This window comes from Phodopus roborovskii, unplaced genomic scaffold, assembly GCF_943737965.1.
Source record: "Phodopus roborovskii unplaced genomic scaffold, PHOROB, whole genome shotgun sequence".
Lineage (NCBI taxonomy): Eukaryota > Metazoa > Chordata > Mammalia > Rodentia > Cricetidae > Phodopus > Phodopus roborovskii.
Genome location: NW_026126968.1, coordinates 260,021 through 283,474, shown reverse-complemented (window position 1 = coordinate 283,474; position 23,454 = coordinate 260,021). Strand labels below are relative to the sequence as shown.

The window sequence follows — 23,454 nt, the reverse complement described above, 5'->3', positions numbered from 1 at the left end:
GAACAATTTGTCCTGTGAGTTATTGTCCTCTGTTAAAGACTCAACTGTTGGAAAGACATCATCACTATCTACCTTTTTGATATGTATATTATTTTAACTTATGTGTATGTGTTTTGTGTACATGTTCATGCTGGTGAAAACAAGGATAGAAAAGGATACAACAAGGATGTTTTATCATCTGGAACTTGGATTTTCAGACACTGTAGGCTTTCCAACGTGTATTCTGGGAACCTTATTTTGTTTCTCTGCAAATGTAGCAAGTGTTTAGCCAGAGAATTTTCTCTTTACTACCACCACCTGCCACATCAAAGACCTTTCCAGTGCCTACTTTTGTCATTGGGAAAAAGAGAGAAATAAAAGATCTCTCTGGTCGATGTTCCAAGTGATGTCTAAGTGTCTTCAGACGTGTCTGCACAGATGGATCCAAAGAAGTCCCTCAATTCCATGAGCTCAGCTTGTTAGTACAGGAGGGAACTCTCAGTCTGGATAACCTTGATCCACTTTATTATGATAAAAAAGAAAAGAAAACAGACAAATTGACATAATGGATGAATAACAGCCATTAATATGGAGTGTTTTCAGTTATACACTGCTCTGTGTGACTTATGTACATTTTAGAAAGCATTACTATACAGAGGTGAATGAAGGTGGCTGTGAGTGATGTTTGTAGAACATGTACCCTTGTGGATCATCTGACCCTGAAACCCCAGGGATGGGAATGTCTGTTCAGATTCCTTGTACAGTTTAGCATTGCCACAGCCCACTGTGAGGAACCTTTGCATTCCCAACAAAACTCTCCCTTCGTGGACACTAAATCCTGGTAGTATTTACAGTGTAGTACAGTGTAGTAATACAAAAATTACACACTCACTGTGGCTTCAATGAGAAGAATTGTAATGTGTTGCCCTAGGTGCTTCAAAAACCTCTGACACTGGATGAAAAGCAATTAGTATCTTGTTTTCTTTTGAGAAAAAAAAAACAAAACCAAAAATAACAACAAAAAACAAACAAACATAAACCGAAGTGCTTGTTTGGCTCCTCAGGGTTATGGTCAAGTTTCTAATGACAGCTTACCTTGAATTCTAGGACTTCCTAGAGTCTAGGTGACAATGATCTTCAGTACTGGCCTTAACCCCTGACGACAAGAAGGCTACAAGTTGTAGTCTTCAGATGGCAAATAATGGAGGGAGTCTTCTAAGGGATGTGGTCCCCTCCCCAAGGTAGTCTTCTTTTTCTAAGCTCCCTAATCCTCTTTACAGATTCAGGAGGTCCCAGACCAGCACTCCAGCCAAGGTGTCCCCACCAGCAGGCAGCAACTGTGAAACAGATAGTGGCTGACTTCCGTCCCTGGGAGGTCCATTCTTAGACCACTGGGGATGAACCTCCCCTCTTGAGGCAATTCCAGATGAAAATCCCCAGGGCCAGCAGGGTGATGCACATGGTAGATGAAGCCACCAGCAAACCGATGACAGCTGGTGCATGTGGGGGGTAATCCTTGGTCACCAGCTGCCCCTGGGAGAAGAGATTGAGCATCAGGGGAAGGTCCCTCCTATCAAGTCCAAGAGAACTGTTCACCCAAGCCTTCTATGAAGGGGAAGAGGCTAAAGAGTGAAGACTGTGGTGTCTACTACCCTGCAATTCAGAGAAACCACGAAGAAAGGTAATTCTGACCTTTGCGAGCATATGTGAGAGAATGTGTGTGAAGCCTATCCAGGAATGCCATAGAAACAATTTTTCTAGTACCTTATTCTAGAGCCCTAAATGTTATGTAACCTTCAGCACAGACTAATGGTTTCTGTGGTGGTAGAAACGTTCTGTATAAATATGTACAGTGTGGCACACCAGAGGATACTGGTACTTCTAGGGAAAGGCCCACTGCGATGCTTTGGGGCATCTCTTGCTCTCTCCATGCATCATGGTTAAAAACTCACAGCCCACTTCTGCTGTGCTAAATTGAGCATCTGTGAAATACTCACATGGAGCCTTCTCACAGCACAGCAATAGTCCCCTGTGTTCTGAGTGACTGTGTGGTCTCTGCCTTATTCCCCAGCCCTGCAGGAACATCGGGTACCTGAGTGCCATCCCAGGCTTGGTACTGCAGTGTCCCTGAGAGGATATAGTCACTCAGGTAGAAGACATAGAGGCTGATGATGAGTATTGGATTCACAAACGCCCACATGGCCTTCCAGTACCAGTTGAGGGAGCGGCAAGTCATGGCCTGAAGGTCACTTTCAAATCTGTTGGGAGCACAGAGACAGATTTATTCATGCTCTGGAGGGAGGGACTCTAGTTTGCATACCTTCTGCCCTTGGGAAGATGCTGTTCTGGTTTGATGTTTGAATGTGACCCCAACCCATCTGATCCTCTCTGGGGGAGCTATTGAGGTAAAGGGAAAAGGGATGAGGCTGCCTGAGGATGACCAATGAAGAACTGGTCATGAGACATCATCTCCCCGGTGTTGGCCTTCAGAAGTCCCAGGTGTGGACCAGAGGTTAGTTCCCAGAGAAGGTGGGGGAGGGGGTGCCAGCCCTCTCAGTCCACAGGGCTACGGTGAGATTCCCTCTGCCCTCCCACTCTGTCCATCAGTGATGGTTCCGAGTATACTCTACTGCCTCCTAGAGATGGTCACTATGTGCTTGGAAGGGCCTGGCCTTGGCATGGGAGAGCAGGCAGAGTTAGAGCAGGAACAAATCTGCTAGGCTTAAACTCAAGACCACCCTCTGCCTTCTCATCATGGATATATTCTATCATAATGGCTGAAAGTCTGGGAATGCTAAAGATAGCCCCTGAGACTGTGAGAAGTGGACTTAAATGTGGTGTGGGGCCCTAGATAAGGATTGGTTTGGGAAGAAACTACAATTTACATAGATGCTCTCACATGCCAGGCTCTGGTCATGTACCAGAGCAGATTAAGCCTCCAAGGTAGTAGTCAGAGTTCCCTTATATACGGGGGTACCAGGGCTTAGTGTTGTCAGATAACTGCACAACATGGCAGAGTCAATATTTGACTCTTTCCAGGTTTTCTTCTGACTTCCTAAGGCTTTCCATGGTGCCTCTGAATTCATAGTAGCCCTTCCCACTGCCATACCATACAATATCAGCCACTGGGAGGCTCCCTCAGGAGAGGATTAAGTGCTGGATTGGGAGCTACATGCATTTGTACTGTGGACCACAGAGACCCAATTTCAGAAAAAAAAAAAAAAAAAACAAGTGCTATCAGGCTTCGAGGAGCGGGGAAGAGGACACTTCCCACATGATAGCTAGGACATGTGATCAGATGTGACATTATCTATCCTGGACATAGAGCCATCAGAGGCACAGGAGGGTTCTCATGATCCTGGCTGGGTGGCAAGATGTTGAAATTAAAAATGGGTCTCTGTGGTGCACATTACATGTGCATACAGCACCTAGAACAACTTACCCAAGTGGAACCGAGTATTACCCTAGCAGGAGCACAGCTACACCCCTGCAGCCTTTCTGGAGTTGTCTTAGAAGCACATGGCCCCTAATTAGACCCTTCCACTGATTGTCTTGCCTTTCGCCACTCTCCCATGCCCCGCCTCCACTGCCTGGTGTCCTGATCTGAAATGGCCTCCTTGGGCAGGTAGCTGGAGATGACCTTGCTGTCCGTCAGAGGGGTGAGGATGGCCGCTGTGTTTCCAAGCATGCTCCCAAAACCCATCATCAGCAGCATGAAGATGTAGAGAACTGACCAGAGCTGGGACACTTCCATCTACAACGATGAAGGCCAGGCCCGTGCCCTGAACAGCCTGCTGATGATTAAAAGACACCAGATATACATGTGAGTCAGAGGGGACAAGAATGAAACACCATAGTTCGGATGTGGAATGTCTACCCTCCCTGTCTTGCTGCACTCTTCGAGGTGTGTAACTGTAACACCAAAAATAAAAACCCAGAGACAGATATTGGGGTTCAAGCTTCAAGCTGAGGTCAGAGAAGCAAAGCAGCTGAGCCACTAGGTCTTACATCTACCTCAGTCCAAAAGGGGGCGATCCTGTCTCCACAAGGACTCCAGCAAACCTCAGACTGCTGCCTATCCTCGGGGTGGCTAGAGATTAAATCTCACAATGCTGCCTGAGACACTGGATTCCTGTCTTTCATATGCCTCTCTAGAGCAGGGATTAAAGGCATGAGCTCTGTTAAATCTTTTAGACTGATTCACTCTAGTGTATCCCTGGGAGGTCTCGAACTCACAGAAATCCACCCAAAGGCATGTGGATACTGCCTGGCTAGCTAGTATGGTTTCTGGGATTAAAGGTATGTATCACCATTGCCTGACCTCTATAGCTTGTGGCTGGCTTTGCTTTCTGAATCCTCAGGCAAGCTTTGATAAGTCATAAGTAATATATCACCACATATAACTTTCAGAGCTGGGCTCTCACTGGAGAAAGTAGATCATTGGATAAGTGTCTTGAGATTGTATAGCCCGCTGTCATTTCCTGTCTGTTCTTTGCTTCCTTGTCCATCAATAGTTAAAATCTTAGGCTCATGAGTCTATTGTCATGAATTGTACAATCCTTCTCCACCATGTTAGATTGTGCCTTTCAATCCAGAAATAAAATAAGTGCCTCACTCATGACCATGTTAGGTATTTGGTTATAGCAACACAATTTTGTATTGACTGATACAAAAATGAAATAAGCTAAATGGTATAAGCAAAGGGGGAATAGTAGGCTTCAGGAGCAGATGAGGATAACATGACACTGAACATTTTAAGTGAATATTAGATATCACACAACAATTATTTCACTATTATTAGCAGGAGCCATCAATTCTAAACAATGTCAGTGTTAAAATACACCCTACTGGGGTACTCTGAACTCACTTTCCTGCCCATGACTACCACCGAAAGCACCACATTGTAGACAATTGGAATCAATGACTTAAAAAAATAGTGTTTTCAATGATTAACATAATTATTGGTTTAAAATGTCACTGTAATGTTAATATTGAATTAGACATGGTTGAAGAGAGAATTAGTGGGCAGGGAGTTATTTCTCAGTGTAATTCTGTTCAATAGAATGTAGTTTGACCTAAAGATGTCTTTGTACACTGTGAACCTTAAGCTAATCACATCAGCCAGCCTCTAAGAGCCAGGTAGCCAACTGCTTAAAACAAGGTTCAAAGAAAGCAAATATAAGTTTTACCCAATGAGCACTCTGTATACTTCTTTTCTATTTTCTTTTTAAAATTTTATTTTATATGAATTGGTGTTTTGCTCACATGCATGTGGTGTTTGTGTGTGTGTGAGAGAGAGCGAGCGAGCGAGCGAGAGAGAGAGAGAGAGAGAGAGAGAGAGAGAGAGAGAGAGAGATCCTTTAGAGCTTGAGTTACAGGGTGCTGAGAATTGAACCCATGTCCTCTGGAAAAGCGGATAGTTTCCTGAACCACTGAGCCATCTCTCCAGCCCCCTCATTTCCACTTTCTATATTTAATTTTCTTTTCTTTTGATATCCTGCACATGTGAGGGTAGAACATTCTGAATTTCATTTTGCCCAGTATGTTTTCTAACTACAGAATCAAGCCAATTAAAATCTATGAAAGTGATTCTGTCTTACTTTTCTGTTGTGACAAAATGCCATGACCAAGGCCACAGAAAATAAAGTGTTTAATTTGGGGTGCATGGTTACAGAGGGTTAGAGTCCATGGCCATCATGGTGAGGACATGGCAGCTGGCAGGCAGGCATGGTGTTGGCCCATGAGCGCTTATATCCCTTTCTGCAAACAGGAACCAGAGGGAGCTATTTGGGAATGGCCTGGGCTTCTGAAACCTCAGGCCCACTGCCAGCATCAGAACTCCTCCAATGAGGCCACACTTCTTAATCCTTCCCAAAGAACTGTACCAAATGGGGGGCAAGTATTCAAACATATGCACATATGGGGGGCATTCTCATTCAAACCACCACACCCCACACCTTGTCTGCTATAGGCTTGTGGCCATATCATAATGCAAAATGACTTTCGTCCAACTCTAACAGTCCCCACAGTCTTTCATGGTGTGAACACTATTTTAAGTTTCTTCTGAGACCCAAGGCAACTTTTAATTATAACTCCTTGTAAAATCAAAAAGTAAATTATAAACTTCAATGTAAAACAGCATAGAATATACATTACCATTTCAAAAGGGAGGAATGGTAATATAGGTAGAAAATACTGGAGCAAGGCATGACAGAAATCCAGCGGGGCAATCTTCAAATCCTGTATCTCTAATCTGTTTCTAATAGGCAAATGGAAATTCAGGAGGGCAAACTCCAAATCCTATAGCTCCAATCTGCTGCCAATGTGCTTAGATGGCTCTTCCCTTCAAGTTCCGCTGGCTACAACATGTGTCTTTCTCTCTTGATTTGGTCCCAAGCTTCTTGGTAAGTCTATGATTTTGACATTTCCAAGATCTTGAGGTCTCCAATGCAATCCAGGCTTCATTTTCATAAATTCACATATAGCTTCTCTGGTTTCCTTGAAGGGATTCCCATGCCAAACACCTCGCTTCAGAGGATTTTCTTAACTGCAGAGGAAGATTCCACAACTCCTTTACTCCAGTATCATTCAGGGATCTAAAGCCAGAATGACCTGGCCAATGAAGCCAAGTTCAGCCATTTTGGTTGGAGCCTGTTCCCCTTCTTGAGTTATATTTGCATAACATTTTCCCCCATTGCAGCTTTATAGAAATACAAAAGGCATTTCCTTTATGCAAGTTTCGGGTTAGCTGGGTGGGGTCTTCACCCAAAGACAACACTCCCTTTATTCCATTTCACACTAGGCCTCTCCTTATCTCTTTCAGTACAGACATCAAATTTCTTGGTGCTTTTTCCCCTCCTCAAACTATACATTTTGTGTTTCTTTTTGCCCTGCTTATTATTTTTTATGGTAGCTCTGCATGAATGTGATTACTAATAACCATGCAACAGAGTTAATATTAGGCTGTTTTGAAATATCCTCTGCCTATAAAATTAGTCCAACTATTTCAATTTGCCCTCAGGCAGAAAGCATCCTCATTTTTTTTCCCCAAGCACCACAAGAATGGTTTCTAACACTGTCACTAATTTTGTTGCCCTCTGAAGTTTCTTGAGCTAAGCATCCATAACCCTCAATGATCTTAGCACTGTTGTCTCCAAGCTCTTACTAGGATGTCCATTCAGCCCTGCTTATAGCAGTCAACAGCTTTCCTAATCCAATTTCCCCAGGTTTTCCATATTCCTTCCAAAAGCAGCATGGCTAGCTTCCTGTCACAGCAATGCCCCACCCCTTAGTACCAACATTTGTCTTCCTCTTATTAAAAAGAAAGTGTTTAATTTGGGGCTGCAGAAGGTTAGAATCCATGATCATCATGAGGAAAGCATAGCAGCAGGCAGCAGGCAGGCAGGCAGGCAGGCATGCAGGGATACAGCAAGCAGCAGGCAGGCAGGCAGCAGTCAGGCAGGAAGGCAGGCAGGAAGACACACCTCTTCCAACAAGGCCACACCTCTTAATCCTTCCTAAACCGTTCTACCATCTAGGGAACAAGTATTTAAACATGTGAGTTTATGGGGACATTCTCATTAAACTACCTCAGATTCCCTTTTAACAACATAGAAGATAACCCAAAGAAATGATGACATGGATAGTGTAATATGCAATCAAAAAGTTATAAGACCTGTGGAATAGGAGGGAAAAGATTAACATAAATCTAAATGAAGATTTTCAAGGAGAAAAGAACATTCATTGTCTGCTCTGCCAAATGACCTGGGTTCAATTCCCAGGACCCACAGTGGCTTACAGAGTGGCTAACTCTGATTCCAGAGATCTGACAGCATTTTCCGACTTCTATGGGCACTGGGAATGCACATGGTTCATGTAGACAAAATACACATAAAACAATGTTTAAAAAGACTGTTATACATTGACAGGCAGTGATAGAATACGCCTTTAATACCAGCAATCAGGAAGCAGAGGCAGGCAGATCTCTGTTTGAGGCCAGCCTGGTCTACAGAGGAAGTTCCAGGAGAGTCTAGGCTACACAGAAAAAGCCTGCCTCAAAAAGAAGCAAGCAAGTAAACAAGCAGACAAATAAAAAATAAGAAATACAGAATGAAAGAAAGAAAACAAATGGGGCCAAAAACATATGTTTATATGGAAGCAAAATCTAACAAAATTTATAATCCTTAGAACTTGCCCTTTCCAGGCATGATGGCTCAAACCTTTAATCCCAGAACTCAGGAGGCAGAGACGGTCAGATCTATGTGAGTTCAAGGCTAGCCTGGTCTACAAAACAAGTTTTAGGACAGCCAGGGGTGTTACACAGAGAAACTCTGTCTTGAGCAGACATCCTTCTCCACCCCCCAGATAAACAAACTTGCCTTATAGAACAATATTTTAAAAGAAGATTTATTTAGTTATATGTATATGTACATGTATATGTATATGTACATGTTTTTGTACCATGTCTGTGCAGGTGCCCACAAGGCCAGAAGGAAACATCAGATTCTCTGGAGTTGACTTTGAAGTACTTGATGTGAGTGTTGGGAACTAAACTCCGGTCTTCTGGAAGAACACCAAGCTTTTCTAACTGCTGAACCATCTCTTTAGCCCCACAGGAAGGTATTTTAAAGCTAGTTCCTCTCTCCCAAAGATAGCTGGAATGCAAGAAAGAGTATTTACAAATAAAATTGTGTGTGTGTGTGTCCATCCCTGGAGCCAGAGACTGATCTCAGGGCCTTGTGCATCCTAAGTTTGCGGTATTTAGAAAGTTATAGGCTCAAAGGGCCTGAACTGCATGACGATAATGTTTAAAATGGAAGAGGGGAACCAGGTCTGGCACACACCTGGAAGGAGATATGAAAGTCCAAATTTCAAACAGTAGAGAATATATACTAGAAAGGAAAGGAAATATGAGAGAGAGAGAGAGAGAGAGAGAGAGAGAGAGAGAGAGAGAGAGAGAGTGTGGCAGGAGCAGGGGAAAGAAATAATTCTAAAACTATAAAATAAAATAAAATCAGTAATTATAACATCTTGGACATAAAGCCAATCTCAAAAAAAAAAAAAAAAAAAAAAAAAAAAGCGAGGAAAAACTAAGTGTCAGAACCAAAAGAAGGGAACTGAATGGATGCCAAAGCTTAGAACAGGAGCCATAGATGCCCAAGTGGGATCTAGATCTCGAAGCCTGGGTGTCAGCGTCTTGGTGTCTGTGTTGTTCAGGAATGGAGGGTCAGGCTATAGATCCTGTAGGCATGGTTCAGAGCTTTACAATGGTGCTGGTTAGTTTTATGTCAACTTAACACAAACTAGAGTTATCTGAAAGGAGGGGACCACAACTGAGAAGATGCTTCCATAAGTTGCAGGGCATTTTCTTAATTAGTGATGGGGAGGGGAGCAGCCCATTGTGGCTGGTGCCATCCTTGGCCTGGTGGTGCTGAGTTCTTAAAGAACGTAAGCTGATCATGCCATGAGCAAGCCAGTAAGCAGCAACCCTCCGTGGCCTCTACATCAGTTCTTATCTACAGGAATCTACCTTGAGTTCCTGATGGAGGTGTAAGCCAAATAAACCCTTTCCTCCCCAACTTGCTTTGGGTCATGGCCTTTCGTCATAGCAATTATTACTCTAACTAGAACAACAAGCAAAAGGAGGAAAGTGTTGTATCTCTCCGTGGACAATGGTAAACCCCACCAAACAAAACAAAACAAAACAAAAAAAAAAAAAAAAAAAAAAAAAAAAAAACCAACCAACTACTCCCTAACCTAACCAATAAGCAAAGGCCATGGAACCTTTATCCTGGCCTTGAAAGTATTCTCTAAAAGCAGTCTGAAAAAGCCTTTATAGTAAATCTAAGAACTAGTCAGAGTGTTCACCTAACACTTGGAATTTCACTGTGTTCAAAGTACAGGAGAACAATTGTGCCTGAGACTCCAATAAAATCAGTAATAATAGTGAAACCACAATAAAAAAGGGTTGAAATACAGACACTGAAAAGAAATGTGCTAAATCATATCCGCAGGTTATAGGATAGTTTATAGAGTAAACAGAAGCAATCTGTAGTTGTGAGAATTCATTAGGAAATGCATCAAGATTTCAAGGTACAAGACTAACATAAAAAAATGTTTGTTTCTTCTGCCACCAACATAAACAACGGTAGAAATAAGGAGAAAGACACTATTTACAATAGCAATGTAACAGAAGATATGCAAAGACATTCACAAAGGAAATTATCTGACAGAGTTAGGTGAATGAGAGAAAGCATGTTCCTAAATCAAAACCCAATCCCCTGGAACAAAGATGGAGGGAGAGATAACACTCTTCCATATCCCTACAGAGTTTAACTAAAAGGTGAGCCACAAGAGAAGGCCACAGTCAACAACAGAGAGTAAGAAAACATAAAAACCAAAAATACTTAATGTTAGATTTACAAGGCCATCCAGGGCTACATGAGAAGTGAATCAGTCTAAAAGAGAAACAGAGCTCACAGCTTTAAACCCCAGCACTAATATATAAGATAGGAGCAGGGCATTAAGGATTTAGTCTTGGCAATTAGTCTCCAGTTTGCTATGGATAATATCTCTCCAGCCCTGGTACAGGACCGAGCTCTCTGGTAGCCTAGATGCTTTGCTTCTCTGATCTTCATTGCTTTATTAGTTCATAAACAATGTATCAACCACAATCATCGTACTTGAGCAGCTTTTTATGACTATTCTTTTTGCACTTTTATAGTAATTCCTCTATTCTTACACCTCAAACATGTATTTTCCCTCTAAATTATACCAGAAAGAAGGGGTAAAGAGGGAGGATAGAGAGAGGGTGAATAAGAATAAGGAGCAATGATACTTATGTATTAAAATGCCATAATTAAATTTGGTTTTTATGTATTTACTATTTTAAAATTGTCATTACTTAGTAAAACTGCTAACAAAACAATATTATTTATTTAAGTCTCCCCCTTACTCTGTGAATGTGTGTGTGAGTTCCTAAATATTTTCTTCATGATATTGACTATTTCTTTTATTGCACAGAAAGTTCTTTCTTTGATGTAATCCTACTGGTTTTTACTTTGTTGCAAGTTTTCAGGTCTTATCCCAAAACATAGGTACACAAAAATCTAAGTCTTCAAGTGTTTCGCCTTAGACTTTTCATACTTTGGACTTTTGTACAGCATGTGAGATGTGGATCTAGCATCAGCAATTGATTTGATGGCTTTCCAATGTATTCTCTTGGTGTCTTTGACAGAAATATGTGGTTTTCCAGGTACTCTACTATGTTCTACTTGTCTCCTTGTCTTTTCTCAAGCCAATACCAGACACATTGTAGACAGACTTAAAATCAGGTATTAATATGACTTCAGTTTCGTTCCTTTATTCAATAGTGTCATGTAGATTTTAAGATTTTTTTTCTGATTCTATGAATATTATTATTGGTAAGGATTGACCTGAATCTGTAACTGTCTTGGGTAGTATGTACACTTTAATAATAATAATAATAATAATAATAATAATAATAATAATACCAACTCTGTGATGGTTTGAATGAGAATGGCCCCCACAGGCTCATATATTTGAGCCCTTTGTTCACAGTGGGTAGAACTATTTTAGAAGGTTAGGAGAAGTGGCCTTGTTGAAGGGAGTGCGTATGCCACTGAGGGAGCCCAGGTTGAACCCAATCTCTCTCTTTCTTCTCCCATCTCCTACCTCCTCCTCCTTCTCCATTCACCCTTCCCCTCCCTCTGCCTCTTGCCTATGGATTAGATATAAGCAGGCATTCTTCTTGCCTGCCTGCTGCCACACTTCCTGCCACAATCATAGACTCAAAGAAACTGTAAGCAAAGTCTCAATTAAATTCTTCTTTTTGATAAGCATAGTACAGAGTACATAGTACAGAGTACATAGAACATAGTGTCTCTTCACAGGAACAGAAAATTAACTAGGACATCTTCTGCTCCATAGAGTATCTTTCCTTTCCTGTAGTCATCTTGACATCTTTCATTAATATTTTCACAGTTTTATTGCCAATACCTCTCATTCCCTTAATTCTTTTTATTCAGAGCTCAAACAACTGGAGAGCAAAGAGTCCACCTTAAAAAATGGGCAAAGAAATGGGCTACATAGACATTTATTTAAAAAGACATGAGGGGACTTTAGGGTTGGCTCAGTGGTTAAGAGCGCCTGCTGTTCCTGCAGAGGACCTGGGTTCAGTTTCCAGCACCCACCTGGCAACTCATAACCACTGTCATAGCCCTCTTCTTATCCCTGCGAGCGTCAGACATACATGTGGCATACACATACACATGCAAGCAAAATACTCATATGTGTCAAATAAAATAAATACATCTAAAAAGTTAAGACACAAATAGCCAGCAAATATATGAACAAAAATTCAGCATCATTAATCTTCAAGGGAATACAAATAAAAACCACAATTAGATATTATTGCAAAGGGATCTTAAAAGCCATGTGTCAAGGATATAGCAGCACTCTCATTTTTACTGTGATATTCCTTTAAAAAAATCTAGGATATAAAACCATCCATGGAAAGTGAACATATAGAAATCACATGGTATGTATCCACAAAGGAATACTACTTAGCCATAAAAAGAATGAAATCTTGTCACATGTAAAGGTATAGACAAGTTCAGGCATCATGGTAAATAAAACAAATCATAGACAAATAATGCATTTTTTGCACTCATTTGTAGAAAGTGGTAAATGAACCTCCAAGAAGATGGGAAAGGCAGCGAGGGAAGACAGAGGTTAGACAAGAGTCACCAAAATACAGGAATTAGAAGCAGAAATCATTGCTTCTTTGCCCAGCACTATAGGTAACTCTAATCTACAAGAATCCATGATACATAAAAATAACTAGAAGAGTAAAAAAATGTATATATAATTCATGTATGAGGAGAAGGAAATGTTAGTGGCATTGGTCTAGCTGCTGTGTGTTTCATACTTGTATCAAAGCATCAGGCCCTTCATAAGCATACACGGATATTATGTTAATAAATAAAATTTAAAAACAATGTATCATGGGCATAAAACTGTAAGGGATTTTGCCTAGATTCATAGACAAAAACAAAACGAAACAAAACTTTTCACAAGGTTTGTTTTGTTTTATCAATCTTCTTTTAGGTTGGATCCACCTCTGAGAAACCCAGCTAGTAACCCATATCTTGATATGCTTGAATTAATCTCAGACTTCCATTTCTTCCTTGGCATGGCACCATACTTCATGAACTTCTAAGACTGTCAGAAGGACACTGAGAAAGTGGGATATATGTTTACCATGGCTGCTTACACATTTAGGGGGTTAGTGAATTTACCCAAATATCTAATATGTCAAACCAGGTGAGATGCAAATGGATAAGAGTCTTTTTGCCAGTGATGTGAAAGAAATTCAGGGGCATGGTGGAGGTCTGATTCCGGTCCATAACACTGGGCACTTAGAAGACATTTGGGGAAAGCTCTGGACTTCCCCCCCTACCCCGCCAGTGGTCCGTGTATCTTATGGGCTTTCTAGAGTCCTCACAAAGTGGCTTCCTTCTTTTTCTTGTGGGAAGGATGGCTGGACATGTGATCTAGCTTTAGCTTAACCTATCAGGAGAAATAACACTGACCAGTAAGTAAAACTTCAGAGGAGAATAATGTCCAGACTCTACTTATTTTCACAACTATAAGAGGCCTGGAAAGGAAAGGACTGCTTTAATATTCAAGGGTACAGACATCGCCCTTAGATCTTTTGGATCATGCTTGGTCTAGGTTGGGACAGAGAAGATGCTGCAAGGTCTGAGCTCAGCTGAGAAAGAACACCCTGATTCTTATGCTCAGCTGTGAGGCAAAGTGCTGTGGGGCTAAGATGACTATGTGGGGCTGGCCACTATGGGGACTTAGAAAACAATGTGAAATATCACGCCAGGCACAACATTGGTATTGTCATGCAATAACTCAATGACATAGGTTGTTCTAAGCTTGATGCCTCATGAAAGAACAAAAGCAAACAAACATGTCAGTACTGGAGAAGGCAGGCAGGTGATCAGAAGAGTGAGATCTAGGGGTCTCATGGGATTCTCAGAAGAAGACAAATTGTAAATGACTAAGTCACAAAAGATGTGAAGAGAACATTCATGCTGCATTTCACCAATAGGATGGGAAGAGCTTGGAGTAAATCTGGTCTATGTCCTGAGTGTGCAGTCCCTGGCTGTGATTTTGTGAAGAATACTTTGCCTATCTAAGCCTTTTGGGAGTGACCTCATGTATCTACTCTGAGGGGCTGTTACAAGAATAAGACACCGTGATCAACTATGGATTTGCTTTGCTGAATAGCTGAGTATGGAGCATTCACCCCTGTTTGAAACAGGTATGGGTGATGGAAATACAGCAGATACTCCAGACCTAGGATGAATGGAAACCTGGGCATTTCAACAGAAAGAACGAGCTTAGGCAAATAAAAGGCCTTTGCTGGGTATTTTGGCATATCTGTGGCCTAAAATCCCAACACTCAGAAGGCTGAGTCAGGAGGATCACTGAGTTTGAGGCCAACTTGGGCCGTTCAGCCAGTTTCATGCCAGCCTGAAGTACATAAGGAGACACTTTAAAAATAAAAGCCAAAACAAGAACTAAAACCCCATACCACACAACAGAACAAAACAAAACAAAACAAAACAAAAAACCAAGGGAGAACCCAACAGTTCTGGGTAGTATTGATTTCCTGAAAGCACTTTGAAATGGGACCCCAAATCCAACTACACAATAAAGTCCCCAGAGGCTGGCTAGTCTGATGTTGAGGTTCCCTCCACAGAATAATAGCTCTGGCATTTGAGGTGGAAGCAGGGTGTTTGAATATCTCCATGAAATGACCTGGTACAGGTGAGTGTGAGAACTGGCTGGGGCCTGTCATTTCAGATTCAGTGCTACAACTTTAATCACTTCTGACACCCTCCACTGTCAGCTAGTACAGGGACATGCCAATAACACCATCCATGCCTTCTGACCCACTGAGCCTCTACTCTGGACAGCAAGAGACAGCTCCTAGCATGGACCAGATTCATTCCCATGACACTCCCTAGCACACCTTGCTGGTTGACTCAGTGCCCCTCAGGATGCACAGATACACCATCAGCCAGGCCAGGATGAGGCACAGTGCTGGCTCCCACTGCACTCCTCCATTCTCCTGGATGGATGGTGAGATGTTGAGTGTTTTCCTGCACCAGAAGTACTGCATTGACGAAGCCTTTTCATACTCCTCGTAGTAGCCTGTGCGGTTACCATTCAGTGGGCAGACAGACCACGGCAGGGGATCCTTTGGAATGAAGTGAGAATCAACAGAGAGTCAAGGGAAAGGCCAAGGGCTTGGTGGGATGATAGGAAGCATCTTTGACAGGAGGCTTCACACCTTGTCCTGAAAATATGGGCTAGCCTGGCTTGCGCGAAACAACAGAGTACAGTGGATCAGAGGCTTCCTGGCCTAGTCTTTCCAGATCCTTGTAGCTACCCTGTTCAAAACCAGTTGTAGGGCTGGAGAGATGGCTCACTAGTTAAGGGTACTGGCTGTTTTTCCCCAGGTTAGAGTCCCAGTAACCATAGGATGGCTCCCCTTCTGTAACTCTAATCCCAGGGAATTTGATAAGCTCTCCTGGCCTCTGCAGGCACCAGGCATGCATGTTGTACATAGACATTCAGGTGAAACACCCATATACATAAAATAAATAAGATAAACTTTAAAAACAATTTTAAAAAAAGCTGTGAACGTACTTGAGTTAGAATCTTGAACAGTGAGCCCATTTGGATGGACAGGCCACAGGAGGGAGACACTGTGGTATCTGATGGAACTAGCAGCCGGTCCCAGCTAAGAAACAGAAGCCCTCTAAGCTCAGTTGCCTAGCCGACATTCTCTGGGCCCTCTGCTGAGGCCACTCTAACTCACACTGTTTCACATATTTGGCTGCAAATCTGAGGATACCTCTGGGGTCCTTTGCTTGAGATGAGCTTGACTTCAGGTTTTTTTTTTTTTTTTGTTTGTTTGTTTTTGTTTTTATTTTTTGTTTTTTAATATTCCTGCCAATGAACATGCTACATGAAGAAGCTCTAGGGCATGGAACAACTGAGAGATTTTCAGTTTTCTTCTCCCTTCATCTGCATCAGAAGGTAAAGATAGGGTCCTTACATTTGCTTGGCTAAAGGTACCCGCTAAGAAGGACCGACACCCTCCCATAAAGTAGAGTCCTGTAGAGTCACTTGTAGCTCGTGGGATTGAACAAAAGCTCTTATGTCGTGTATATGGCCATGCCAGTGTCGATTTATATGTTCCGGGGACCTGCATGGCCCATAGACGTCCAAGTGAAGGTCTGCTGTGTCATTATCCTATGACCTTGGAAGAGGATTTACTGCAGAGGTAAGGGGGGGAATTTTTGTGAAGTATGGAATGCATGGATATTAGAGTGGTAATTCCTGGGTCCTTCTCTTCTTTTTCCATCTGGAAAGAGGCTGATATGGAGGCAGTGGGATTAGAGTCTCTGAGAGTAAAAAGGATGAAGATGGGGGTGGGGTGGGATAGAATATGACTGGTGGAGAGGAACATTCCAGCGCTCAGTGTGGAATTGTGGCATTTATTTATTTTCCACAAAGCCTAGACCCTTCCAGAATATCAGTAACAAGAATTTAGATAATGCACTGTTTAAAATGCTTGTCATTGAAAATATTCCTGTAGATATTCCAATGAGTGCTGTGGACCTGCTCCTCAGAAATGAGTGTGCACATGTGTGTACGCACATGCAAACACACACGCATGGGCATGCACACACACACAGTGCATAGTTTGGCTTACATTGTGACAAGTAGTGGATCCAGATTCTGTCATCCCTGCTTGGCTTGTGGCTCCCATCACGCTCCCTCCTCACTGAGAGGGTTCCCACAGGCTGGCGTTCTCATCCTCTACCAGCTCCCTACTTGGTGAGTGGCCCTGCATTTTCTACCCTTTTTGCTTTTGCTCTGGCCAGAGGTTGGCTTACCTGGAAGGAGTGGAAGAGATACCAGAAGCCCCAGGCATTGATGACGTTGTAGTACATTGAGAGGAAGGAGGAGACCACCACACTAGCAACACCTGTGAGCAAAGCAGAGGGCCATGCTGAAGATCAGATGTGTGTAATTTAACCAGTGGGACTTGAATGACACAACTATGGTGACATCCCCAAACAAGAACACTCTTCCTTTAGGCTTTCATTAGACCTGATACCACACCTATGACATCTTCTTGGGAATTACTACCCCTCAACTCTGATCATCTGAGATTGTAGATCAGTATTGGTTTTTTTGACACCTAAGTGTCAGGTCCTGGGCTCAGTATTTTGTGTGCAGTTAGTTCACACAAAAGCATTATACTCCTTCCAAAGAGCAAACTAAAACTCAGAGCTTTCCCAAAACTACCCAGCAGAGCTATGGAGAAGGGCCAACTACATGCCTGATGTGAACTTGCTCCTTTTGGAGGTCGAGTTCCTGGAGCCAGCCCCATCCATGTGGCAGGAGTGTGACAGACAGACAACACTTACCCCCAGCCTGGTCTGATCTATGAGGTCCCACAGTGGGTATCACTGTGAGAAGTGAGAGTTTGCCATTAGGTTGCTCTAAAGTGAGTTTACTTGGGAGTGTTGTCAACCTTTGTCATCCCACACATAACCAGAAGAGTTGTAAGTTGTTGACTTTGCATGTGGCAGACTATACAGGTATCAATAGCATTACAGAGCAACTCCTCCCACTCCACTGGGAACTCAGGCCAGTAAGTGCATGTCAGTGCCCAAGGGGCCAGGCAGCCTCCCCTGTTTTCCAATATACAGCATACATTGCTGCCTCAGCACACTCTGATGGCCTTCATAGCTCTTCATCATGAGGAGGCAGTTTGAAGATGATGAGTTCTAATACCCCGGACATATTTCTTCCAAAGATGCAGGAGGTCACATCAGGTGGACCCTTCCTCATTCCTAAACAATGGCTCAGGCTTCCTGTCTGCTTCCCTTTCTTGGACATGAAAAGTACACAGAACATGTATGAACTCTGATGGCTCTAGATCCTGGTCTTTTACAAACTAGGAGAATCACATCCTGGAGGTGCCAGGGGACAGTGACTGAAGGTCACTCTGGAAGGGTGCAGTAGGCCACACCTGGTATGTTCACATAGATGCTTGGCTTGTGCATCCAGGTATCACTATGATGCCCCAACGCCCCTAAGTGGTGTGGTGAAGATGAAATGACCTCACACTCGTGCATGCCATGTTCAGCACCAGGCACACATTAAGCAGGGGGTGGCATTTGTATACATCCCCAGAGGATAGGTAGCTGGGACGAAATGAATGCTATGTCCAGCCAGTCAGAGAATATCAAGCTGAGGTCCAGAGTGGAGATGCCCTAAGGTGGAAGTTTCATTGGGGGTGGGATGGGGTACCATGTGAGGGTCAGAATCCAGGGCCCTCTCTGCCCGAGCTCCATGGTAGCCCTCTTTGGGAGTTGGTTCATCCAGTCACAGGTCCAGCCCATGCATACCAGTGATGCTCAGAAACCCACAAAATCTCTGTCAGAGGATCTGAGAAGGGTCCCACATACCGACACCACTGAGGTAGGGGCACCTCCAGGCACCGATGCTGCCTTGTCGCATGCGCTGCCCCACAGCCAGCTCCAGGTACAAGAGCAGCATCCCCTCTACAATGAGCATGACCAGGGGACCAGGAAACTCCCTGTGGGAGGCCAGACCTCAGCATCAGGTCAGTGAGGAGATATGAGATTCATGTCTCTGCAACTGTGCTTCTGTCACCCTCCTTTCCCCAACCAGCCTCTTCTGGCCACCCTTCTACCCCCTCCTTCCTCCTTTCACACACCCATCCTTCTACAATTCCTCTCAACATATATCAGCCCACCTATCTCTCTGACCACTTTTTGATTCATTTATTCATCCATCTATCCATCCTTCTTTTCTCCCTTCTGTCCCTCTGTCTGTCTATTGGAATACTAGACCAAGCATCAGAGGTTATAAAATAATCTCTTTCTCTATGTCTCTGTCTCTGTCACTGTCTCTGTCTCTCTGTCTTTGTCTCTGTATCTCTCTTTTCTCTTTTACACAAAATGTCAAACAGTAACCAAAGTAGGCCTAGTGAATCCCATGGTCAGCTTGTCTCTGTGACAGGGCCTACTTACTTGACTACTGTTTGAGGTCAGGTGGAAACTCAAGGCCTGGTCTCAAGGGGGAATGGGAACATTTTTAGCACTGCCCAGCAAACACTTGCATATCACTGTCCCAACGCACAGTTACACAGTTCAGGAGGATAAGCTCAGTAGTCCTTTTGACAAAGACACTAACACAATCGAAAATGTACGTATGGATAAATTAAATATAATTCATACAAGTTGTGTATAAAACTATGAGAATACACCATAGACCGCCATTTACTATCTAGAGCTTAAAACTTAAAGAAGCAATAGGGAAAAACCTTTAAAACTTCAGATTAGGCAAAGATGTTTTAGATGCAATGGAAAAGCACCAACTGTGGAAGAAAATGTTGATAAATTTAACTACATTACATTTTCCCCTTGAATAAAACTTAACAGGACAAAAAGAACATTTGCAGACTTGGAGAAAAAAATTATATATATATCATATTCCTGAGAAAGTGTGACATGAGGCATTTATAGTGGAATCTCAAAGCCAACGGACATTCCATAAGTAACATATCTTAGTACACCATGTTGTGTCTCCGAATACATGAGATGTGGTCTGTGATAAAGTCCTGGCACTGGAGGACGCATCATGCAGAGCACACTGCTGACTTTTGACTGAGTCCTTTCGTACTGAAGACAAGCAAAACAAAGGGCAAGAGTGAGGCATGAACTCCATTTTAAAAACAAAGTCACTTCTGTAATTAAAACAATCTACCCTCGAGGCCAAAACCCTCATAATTGAATGAATTTTGACATATCCTTCCCCTAAATGTTATGGAGTAGGGAACAAGTTTCCAAACCATGAGCAGAACAGTATCTGTAAGTGGTAAATAGCCTTATCAAAAGATTTATAAAACCAAATTCATTAAGAAAGTGTACATTTATGCAAAGAGATAAGAGAAATGTGCTGCATGTTAATATAAAGATATTTTGCAATTAGTTTGAAAAGAAGTCTTCTACCAAACCCTCTTGCAAATGAACTACTTCCATGACTATTCGATTTTAAAAATATTCTAATGTATAAGGTGACATCAGAGGGGAAGGGCCAGTAAGGAGCATACTTGGTGAATTAAATATGGTCACCATTCTTCAGTGATCCTTGAACCAAAAGGAGAGTTCTCTCCCCTACCCTATGGGTCTGGGCTGGCCTTGGAAAGAGCCTTGTCCATCACAATATTGAAAAGAAAAAGAAAGAAAGAAAGAAAGAAAGAAAGAAAGAAAGAAAGAAAGAAAGAAAGGAAGGAAGGAAGAAAGAAGAAAAGAAAAAGAAATGACATGTGTATTCCAGAGGCTTGCAGCTTTTCATCCTCATGGAGTATGGCCAGGGAACATCATGATTGGGGTCCTCCAGGGTCCCCCCAGGGGGAGGAGCTACATGCTGGAGAATTGTGAGCCACTAGCTCAAGTACTGGGTGTGTAGGACCTATAGCCACATGAATGGAGACAGATGAAGCAGTCAAGCTTGTTAGGTACCCCACGGAGCTGTATGAGGTGATTATTGTTGCTATAAATCACTACTTTCCCCTCATTTCAGTATCTCCACTTGGGTTCCATAATAGCAAGATTCTCTGAAAGAAACAAAAACAAAAGACAAAGCAACACAAACAAACAAAAAACCCCAAACCCACAAATAAACAAAACCCAGGACATTTGCTATACAGTGCTATTGAAATTTTACTAGTTTCTCAGGATAGGTTCCAGAATATAGTCAGATCTTCAGATCTGGTCTTAATGTTTCCTCAAGGGTTTTATCTCCCCCTCCACCCCCCATACTTTATACCAGCAAGTTATTTTGTGGAATGTCCCTCATTTGCGGTTCTGGCAGAAACACTAAAGTGACCTGATGTTCTCCTCCAGAGGTACAAGATGTCCATTTGCCCCTTCTTGGCAATTCAGACTTTTCTCATGTGGCTTATTTAGGTGGTGTCTGCTAGATTTGTCTGCTACATCTTAACTTTTACCTTTGAAGCAGTAAAGTAATTTGGAGGGGATAAATTTTGTTTGATTTTGGTTTAGTTTTAAAACACTGTCTCATTGTATGGCAAAAGCTCGCAATCTTCCTGCCTCAGCCTCCCAAATGCTTTGATACAGGCTTCCTTGGCCACTGCATTAGACTTGGAGAATTTGAATCCCATTTTATTGTGTGGACGTTTTACATGAATCAATAATTCTTACCTAATCATTAGTTGTGTTTTGTCATCCCTCTGCCTGTAACAGGCATTGTCAACTTTAATGTTGCCATTTTCAATCTCTTGTCATGCACAACAGATAACTACAGCATAAATGAGCATTTTGTTGTTGTTGTTGTTGTTGCCTGTGTGTCTGTGCTAGCTCAGGTGAGTGGAACACTGAGTTGAAGGATGGCTGGGAGGAAGTGACTGGCTTTTATTCCTTAGACCCCTGAAACCTGCCAATGTATCTCTACCTGCATTGTACCATGCACCATTATATCTCCACACTGGTCTTCTGGCTCTCAGTTTATAAGTGTTTCACAGGCTGTGTCAGAGACTGGGGCACTCTGCTTATTTTAGCCCTCAGTCTCTTACCTGGTCAAATCCTCTTTCCTTGCTCTTTACACTTGAGATAAAATTTATACACACCCCCTTGATCGCCAATGACTTCTTTCCCTCTACGGCCATTGTTCCCTGGTTCAGAGGTCTTAACACCTTCCATTCTGTCTCCCCCTGTCCATTTTCTACACACATTTGGCTTCTCCAGAGGCTTCCCTCTCTGCCTCTAATCTGTATGACTTACTTTTTGAGTAATAAGTTACTGCCATTTTCTCCTGGTATCTGTCTCCTTACCATTGAGGGAGCTTTTACCCATTAGTTCTGCATGACACCGGGAAAAACTGGAGCCCAGGGTGACTACAGATTAACGTCTTTTAGGTTTTACAGAATGTTTTACACATTCCCCCATACTTCAAATACAAAGGTGGGGTCTTCTTCATCTTTGGTCTGATAGTTCCTCCTCTTAAGGCAATTGTCCCTATACTATTTATAGCTATGCTACCCCCAGACTTCTAAGCCACTGAGGACAGAGGAAGACTTTATCTGGCTCATCACTGCCTTTACTTCTGGCAAGGAGTAGGCCCTCCACAGACTGCTGGTGATAATGGTTCTATAGTAATGGTTCTATTTAAGAGGGTAGGTAATAAAGATATTACTGGAGGATGATGACGGAGATGTCTTGAAAGTCACTCATGTTGCTAAGAACAGTGCATCTAAAAATTCAAACCAGGCCCAGTAAGATGGTTTAGCAGCTGAAGGAAGGTGCTCTCCACCAAGCCTGATGATCTGAGTTTGATTCCTGTGACACACATGGTAGAAGGGGAGAATGAACTCTCAAAAGTTGTCCTCTGCCTGCTACACAAACAAAATAAATAGGTTTTTAAAAAGCACAAATAATTATTTTAACTTCCTCTAACTTTACTTGTGTGTGCAATAGATAAGACAGGGGGAAAGTCTATCCATATTGATGGGCAATGAGAAGTATTATTTGAACGTATGATAAGACACTGTAGATCAACACACATACAATAAAACTTCAGTGTTAGAACAAATGTCTTCCTGTAGAATAGACTTGCTGTGAGAAAGAGAAGAAGCAGAAAGGAATTGTGTTTATCAGATATCATCAAGCAATGATGATCAACAGTGCAAACAAAACATGCTTCTTAAAGATGAAAAAATATGATTGTTGGATGTAAAGCCCAGTGGAGCAAAAAGTACAGCACAGTCATAATGATAAATTAAGCTCACAGAAAAAAGGATCAAGGGGTGGACATCATAAGAACAGACAGAAGGCATGGCCATAGAGCTTAAGCCTTTACTCTATCAGAACTGAGGGGCATAGAACACCACAGACACAACAGTTGAAGTGTGTGCAATAATGAAATTTGTAAGACAATTTCTGATAGTGTGAGATTACGGAACATCACATATATTTCTGCGATACTTGAAGTGCCCAGGGTACCTAAGAATTAATAAAATCAGTCAAAAACATTCTCCATCATAGAATTAAATATCTGAAAACAATAGAAAAAAAAATCTACAGATTTTGAGCAAATGAAATGACTGCCCATTGAGAGGAAAGACAGTCTCAGATATAGAGTCTTTTATTTTCTGTTCTTCAACTACTTGTTGATGAGCTGCAGCATGGGATCAGAAGAAAGAACACAAGTATGAAATTGTGTTATAAAATAAGTATCAATAGTAAATCAATAAGCAAAACAATGAAGGGCAAAAATAATGCTGTTGCTTTCACTGGACAAATAATGTAA

At 42.3% G+C, this 23,454-nt stretch overlaps 1 pseudogene; it reads right to left on the bottom strand.

Annotated features, from left to right (window-relative positions):
- Positions 1-1,288: 1,288 nt before the first annotated feature.
- LOC127214740 (sodium- and chloride-dependent transporter XTRP3B-like) overlaps positions 1,289-23,454 on the bottom strand; it is a 272,732-nt pseudogene continuing 250,566 nt past the window's right edge.